This window comes from Lepisosteus platostomus, chromosome 9 (assembly GCF_059453375.1).
Source record: "Lepisosteus platostomus isolate fLepPlt1 chromosome 9, fLepPlt1.hap1, whole genome shotgun sequence".
NCBI lineage: Eukaryota > Metazoa > Chordata > Actinopteri > Semionotiformes > Lepisosteidae > Lepisosteus > Lepisosteus platostomus.
In genome coordinates this window covers 19,561,184-19,569,187 of record NC_142619.1, presented here as the reverse complement: position 1 = coordinate 19,569,187, position 8,004 = coordinate 19,561,184, and positions in this window count along the sequence as shown.

Below are 8,004 nucleotides of genomic sequence, written 5' to 3'. Positions count from 1 at the left end.
CTCTTTTAGTGCACCCCTCACTGTAGTGATTGTATTGTATGTATTGTATTATTATTATTGTATCATTCGTTACACTGTGGCTGTGTTGTCTGTGTTAAGCTGCTGTTGCACTCCAATTTCCCTCACAGGATCAATAAAGTATCTATCTATCTAAACACAGTGCTTAAACAGCACTTGTGATGTCACTAATAATATACTCAAGTCTACTTACAGTATTCAGGGTCATGAGATGACCCTGTTACTTTAGGTGCAGTGGTCTTATTGGAGACATTTTGTTTAATTTGGCGGTTGTAAACCTGATATGTACTGTACCAGTTATTGAAGTATTCCCTAAGATTCTGTCCTGGGATTGCTAATTCTTAGTAGTCCCAGAGTCAAATTTAGAATAGTAATTTAGCTGATTACCATCACAGGTTTGGCTTTCACCGCTATTTCAACACCTTACTCTGCTGTGGTAGCTGCTCTGCTTAATATATATATATACTTGCTAGATATTAAACTTTGGGTGCTTAACGCTTTGGAGCATAATACATATACATATATGTATTATATACATATACAGATAAATACATATACAGATACATTGTGAGAAGACTGACCTCACGCTATCTGGTCCCCAACCATTGTTGAGTGCGGTTGATAAGAAAAGCATTTTTAATACATAAAATGTATTATAACGTTAATCATTTTTAATTTAACTATGTCAAAGTTTGTGCAAATGAGGCTTATGTTGCCTCAGATAAAAATACATTTTTTATGACAATAAGAAGACAATTTGTACCCCTGAATTTCCCCAAATGAATGTTGGTACATTCAGAGCAAAGAAATGCGTCTCATTGCACAGACTCTAATACTTCAGTGTATAATTGTTAATGTTTTTGTTATAAATTAAATTACCTGTAGCCCAACTTGCTAGAATATGTCTAACAGGATAACAGGTAAGACAACATGCAGGGTGAGTGATCTATCATTTACGGAATCAGTAGAGGCCAGGACGCCTGAGGCTCATGGAATTATTTTCATTACTACCACTATATTATGCACTTTTATAGTTTATAGTATATTTATATGACTATATTTAGGCAAGCACTATTTACTTAATCTTCATGTACACCGTAGATAAGATTAGATTATACTTAATTGCCACACAACACTAGTTGGTGGAATTTGCTTTCAGTGCAGCAAAGAACACAGATAAGACATACTGTACAAACAACATATACAATACAAATTTAAATAGGACAGAAGACAAACAAACATTGTCATATACATATGTAAACAACTTTCCACGTAGCAGCATGATTATAAGCAGTGGGAAAAAAGCTGAGGTTGAAGCGGGCAGTCCGTGAGAGGAAGGATTTGAAACATTTTCCAGAAGGGAGAAGCTATAAGAGATTATGAGCTGGATGAGAGGGGTCTGAGATTACTTGCTTGGCACGATTGGAGGTACGGCTTGAATAGAGAGATGAAATGGAAGAGAGCCTAGCTTCTTCAGCCTTAACCTTAAAACCATTAACTGAATACTCATTGTTATTGCTGTGGTACCAGTGCCCACACAAGAAACAGTTAGATGTTGACTAATCCTGATGCTGAATTACTTTCTCTTTTGTTTTGTGTTTAGTCATCTCCGTCTGCTGCTGACCAACGCTTAAACTCTGTCAATTAGTACTGCTGCCTATAGCAGAAAAAAGTTAAAAACACAATCAGATTGCAAAGTTGGAGAAACTGCAATGTGATTAGTATAACACCACTGTAAATTAATGTAGGTTTCTGTGCTGTGTTGCCTTTTATACAGTATATAAACAGCAATTCCTCTGATCTCCTCCATCTAAGCATGCCAGTAAAGAATGATTGGTGGTGTTATGATCCCTGCCTCTCGGCAACGGAGGAGGCAGAAATAGGCGTAGCCCCTATCTATCAGTTCACCTATCAGTTTTCCCATTCACCACCACACCCCCGTCTCATCCTACTTAAACACCTGTCCTTCCCTACCTCGTTGCTCAGTATTGGTTTTCTCTTTCGAGCTTCCTGGTTGCGCTACTTCTACTCTGTGTTCGTCTTGGCTTTTGGTTTGCGGTTTTTCCCTTAGGACTTCGGCTTTTCGGATCTCGGCTTGGATTGGTTACTTTCGCTCTGTTTTGGATCACTGGCTACCCCTGGATTCTCGGATTGCTCTACGGATTACGATTTGGTTTTGTTCGCTCCTGCAAGTGGGTTCACTCTCTGGTTCGGTCCCTATTACCGAACCCATAACAGAATACTGAGCCATTTAACATGGACCCAGTGGAGCAAGAGGAGATTCGCTCGGCTTTGGATCAGCACGGACAAGCCTTACTCCAGCTCCAGGCTTCTGTCCAACAGATCTCTGCGCACCTGTCTGCAATGCCGCCCATCGGCAATCGAGGAAGCAACGCTGGAGCTGCCGCTTCGGCTCCGCCTCCGCCAGCTCCTACACCTGCCCCTCGACCTCTTCCACTAACTCCACCTGACAGGTTTGACGGCAACCCTACGAAATGTCAGGGCTTCTAAGCACAGTGTGCGCTGGTTCTCAGGCTTCACCCGGAGACTTTTTTTTCTCCTCAGGACAAGATCGCCTTCATAGTTTCACGGCTAACCGGCCGCGCTTTGGAATGGGCTACTGCTCTGGTTGATCGCGGGGCTCCTGAAATTCAGGATTATGATTTTTTTTTAGAAAAATTTAAGGGGGTTTTTTGTCGTCCCATAGTTGGCCAAGACTCTGCCTTCCGCCTCTCCTCCATCCACCAAGGCCGTCGCTCTGTACATGATTATGCTATAGATTTTCAAGTAGCAGCAGCAGAGACTCACTGGGACGATGAGGTCTTTATTTTTCTTTTCAGTCAAGGACTCAGTGAAGAAATTAAGGACCATCTGGTAAATATGCCGCAATTGGCCAATACCTTGGAGGAAGTTATTTCACAGGTACTGCAATTAGAACTCAGAATTCATCATAGGAGTGCTGAGAGATCTCGGTCCCCTATACTAGAGGCTCCTCGGCTATCACCTTTCAGATCTGCCGACTCAGAACAACCTTTGGAAATAGCCCGCACCCGGGTAACCCCTGAAGAACGAGAGAGGCGCCAACGAGAGGGTCGCTGCCTGTACTTTGAGAAATTTGGACACTTTAAAGCGGCCTGCCCTGCTGCATACTCATCCTTGAAGCGCCGCCCACCTTCTCAGAATCCTAAGGTGAGTGAGAATACTCAATTCCCTCACTTTTCCTCAGGATTTTTTATTTTTTCTACACTATTCTGGGGTAATGAAAGGAGACCTCTTCTTGCTTTTATAGACTCAGGGGCGGCGGGTAACTTTATAGACGCCGCCGTCGCTCGAGCTTGGAAACTACCCTTGACCCTGGTGTCTACCCCTCTTCGTGTCCAGTCTATTGATGGCTCCCCCGTATCTCCAGGACTTATTAGGTGGCAAACGGAAATTATAAGCCTGCAGATAGGCGCCACCCATGTGGAAGACATCTGGTTTTATCTCCTTGAGACCCCAACACATCCTCTGGTGCTAGGCTTTCCTTGGCTACAGCAGCATGACCCACACATTTCTTGGTCCCGTAAAGAGATAGTAGCTTGGGGACCCAGATGTATTAGAAAATGCTGTCGCCTACCAGTGAAGATTGCACTCATGGCGACATCCCCTTCAGGGGTCCCTACCATACCCCCTCAATACTCTGATCTACAGGAAGCCTTTAATGAGCAGGAGGCCTTGGCCCTCCCCCCTCATCGACCTTACGATTGTGCCATTGACCTTTTGCCTGGTACTATCCCTCCCAAAGGTCGTATTTTTCCACTCTCCAATTCTGAGTCTGAGGCCCTGAAAGTCTATATACAAGATTCTCTGAAGGCTGGGCTTATACGTCCATCCACTTCACCAGCATGTGCCAGTTTTTTTTTTGTGGAAAAGAAGGATGGTGGGCTCTGTCCCTGCATCGACTATCGTGGCCTCAATGAGATCACCATCAAGAATCGGTACCCTTTGCCTCTAATTCCAGCAGCACTTGAGTCTGTGCATGGAGCCAAGATCTTTACAAAACTGGATTTACGAGGGGCCTATAACCTAATCCGCATTCGGGAGGGGGATGAATGGAAGACGGCATTTATGACAACCCATGGACATTACGAATATTTGGTCATGCCCTTTGGTTTGGTTAACGCTCCAGCAGTGTTTCAGTCTTTTATTAATGACATCTTTCGTGATCTCCTACAAAGATTTGTCTTGGTTTATCTAGATGACATATTATTTTTTTCTGATTCCTTCCAGGATCATGTTCTCCATGTCAGAGAAGTACTCTCCCGGCTCATTAGGAATAAGCTATATGTCAAACTAGAGAAGTGTACCTTCCATGCTTCGAGGATTCACTTTTTAGGGTACGTCATCTCGCCGGAGGGGGTGGAAATGGATTCGAGTAAAGTCTCGGCGATTACTGATTGGCCCACTCCCAAGAATCTAAAACACATTCAACGATTTCTCGGCTTTGCTAACTTTTACAGGAAGTTTATTCGAAACTTCAGCTCGGTGGTCACTCCCATAACCTCTTTGACCCGTAAAGGACCTAAACAAGGCAAATGGACCCCTCAAGCCGAAGAAGCATTTCAGCGTCTGAAACACCTGTTCACTACAGCCCCCATCCTAAAACACCCTGATCCAACTTTGCCCTTTGTGGTCGAAGTGGATGCTTCTGGCCATGGTGTGGGTGCTGTTCTCTCCCAACGTAAAAGAGAAATAAAGATTCTTCATCCCTGTGCCTTCTTCTCTAAGAAGCTATCCCCTGCCCAAATGAACCACGACGTTGGTAACCGTGAGCTCTTGGCCATTAAGCTGGCATTGGAGGAATGGAGGCACTGGTTAGAGGGTGCTCATCACCCTTTTTTATTTTACACTGATCATAAAAACCTGGAGTATCTGCAGTCGGCCAAACGTCTTTGTCCTCGCCAGGCTAGGTGGTCCCTTTTTTTTTCCAGATTTAATTTCTTGATCACCTACACTCCAGGTTCCAAGAACATCAAGGCAAACGCCCTTTCACGGATCCACGACCCCCCTGAGGCCGAATTGATTCCAGAACCCATCATCCCGTCTGGTAAGTTCCTGGCAGCGGTAAGATGGGACATTGAGGTAATTGTCCGACGAGCCTTGGTAGGGCAGACGGTACCTCCTCAGTGCCCTCAGGACAAGTTATTTGTCTCTAATTCCGTCAGATCGGCAGTTTTACAATGGGGACACGACTCCCGCTTCGCCGGACACCCTGGATTCCACCGTACCTTGGATTTCATCTCCAGAGACTTCTGGTGGCCAACTATGGCCAAGGATGTCAAGGAGTATGTCCAGGCCTGCTCTATCTGCTCCCAAATGAAGTCTTCCCGGATGAGGGCAGCGGGCCTTCTTCAACCCTTACCCATCCCGGACCGTCCTTGGACCCACCTCTCAGTAGATTTTATTACTGACCTTCCACCCAGCCATGGACACACGGCTATTATGGTGGTGGTAGACCGTTTTTCCAAATCTGCCCATTTTATTCCCCTACCATCCTTACCTACAGCTCGAGAACTAGCAGAATTGTTTGTACAACATATCTTCCGACTGCATGGCATCCCTAAGGATATTGTTTCTGATAGGGGCCCTCAGTTTGCCTCCCGATTTTGGAGGGCCTTCTGTAAGTCACTGGGCGCCTCAGTCTCACTTACCTCAGCTTATCACCCTCAGGCCAACGGTCAGACAGAACGAATGAATCAGGAACTGCTGACCTATTTACGGACTTATATCTCCTCTACCCATGATAATTGGGTGTCCTTGCTCCCATGGGCAGAGTATGCACACAATTCTTTGTATACCACATCTACTGGCATGTCTCCCTTTAAGTGTGCTTTAGGTTATCAGCCTCCTCTTATCCCTGACTCCCATCCCAACACAGAGGTACCTTCGGTTCAGGACTACATCTCTAACCTGAAGACCTTCTGGAGGAAGGCCAAAGCCACCCTTCTTCGCACCTCAGCTCAGCAGAAGAAGGTGACTGATCGCCGCCGTCGTATCCCACCCAGACTTCGACGTGGTCAGTTTGTTTGGCTATCTACTCGTAACCTTCCTCTTAAGCAACCTTCTGGCAAGCTTGCTCCCAGGTACATTGGTCCTTTTCGTGTCCTCACCCAGATCACCCCTGTAACTTACCGACTGGCCTTGCCTCCCACCCTTCGGATCCACCCTACTTTCCATGTTTCCCTCCTTAAACCCTTTCACAGATCCTCCCTGTCTAAACCGCAACAAAAACCCCCACCGCCTCAAGTAATTGATGGACTCCCTTCTTACACGGTCAATAAAATCCTGGAGTCCCGATGGTCTCGTGGATCCCTACAATATCTCGTCGATGGGGAAGGCTACGGTCCGGAGGAACGCTCGTGGGTTTCGGAGAAGGATATTCTGGACCCCAACCTCATCCAAGACTTCCACCTTAACTTCCCGGATCGTCCCGTTAGGGCGTTAGGAGCCGCCCGTAGAGGGGGGGGGTAATGTTACGATCCCTGCCTCTCGGCAACGGAGGAGGCAGAAATAGGCGTAGCCCCTATCCATCAGTTCACCTATCAGTTTTCCCATTCACCACCACACCCCCGTCTCATCCTACTTAAACACCTGTCCTTCCCTAACTCGTTGCTCAGTATTGGTTTTCCCTTTCGAGCTTCCTGGTTGCGCTACTTCTACTCTGTGTTCGTCTTGGCTTTCGGTTTGCGGTTTTTCCCTTAGGACTTCGGCTTTTCGGATCTCGGCTTGGATTGGTTACTTTCGCTCTGTTTTGGATCACTGGCTACCCCTGGATTCTCGGATTGCTCTACGGATTACGACTTGGTTTTGTTTGCTCCTGCAAGTGGGTTCACTCTCTGGTTCGGTCCCTATTACCGAACCCATAACAGGTGGTCTGTGACTGCATACAATTTTTTTATGAGGTAAGGCAATAAATTGAGACTTCTATCCTCTATTGGTATTAGAAGTAATAGGTTGGAAATCAAAACTGAAACATGCTGACCAAAAAACATAAGTGCTTGATGTGACAGGTGTCCCTGACCAAATAGGTTTAGTAGGGAGGGAGAGAGTTATTTTCACAGAGCTAGCTTGGGGTGGCAGAAACACTTGTGGGACATGGTGAACTATGTGGTAGCTTCAGACAATTTAGCAAAGGATGTTGGGCTGAGGGGATTCACAGGTACTAACATCATAGATACATTTTCCCTGTGACAGTGGGCTGCTAAAAGTACCAAACAGTCAGGGCCAGCATTGTCATGAAAAGGTATGAAATTGATTAAATCAGTTTGGGATTGGAATGAAATTGAAATGATAAATGATTACTTCAAATAACTATGGTAGACAAATGGATTGGGTTCTGACCATAATACGGTAAATGTGGTATATACGTTAATTCTTTGAAGCCTGATTCTAAAATTAAGGTTTAGAATCTCATCAAAGCAGAAAAGTGTGAACAGTTGGAATTGGAGACAAAAGAACAAGGATGGAGGTATTTCAGAAACATGTTAAAGGTTCAAAACCAATTAATTTCTAAAAGAAATAATCAAATTTCACTTTATGGAAATTAAGAAAAAATATAGAAGGAAGAGAGTGTTGTGAAGACCGCTTAAATGGCCTAATATTCAAAGATACAAAGAATTTTTCTAGTAAAAGCTGAAGTAAATAACATGAAGAATATCATAAAGATAAAAAGATAATTAAAAAACAGCTAGCAAGATAAATGAAAAATTCTCATTTTTACGGTAGAAGAAAGTATGTTCTGTTATAGAAGGACCTCCATCTGTTTTGGGTCCTGAAAGTGGGGCTGTTTTCATTGTTATTAACAATCACCAGGGCCTGATAGAATTTTCTCTATCATATTTAAGTAAATGAGGATTGTTGCTCTTAAACCTCTACCCAAGATATTTCAACTTCCACGTAGTTGTACGTGTACCTAAGACTGGGGAATTGTAAAGATAATTTTTTTAA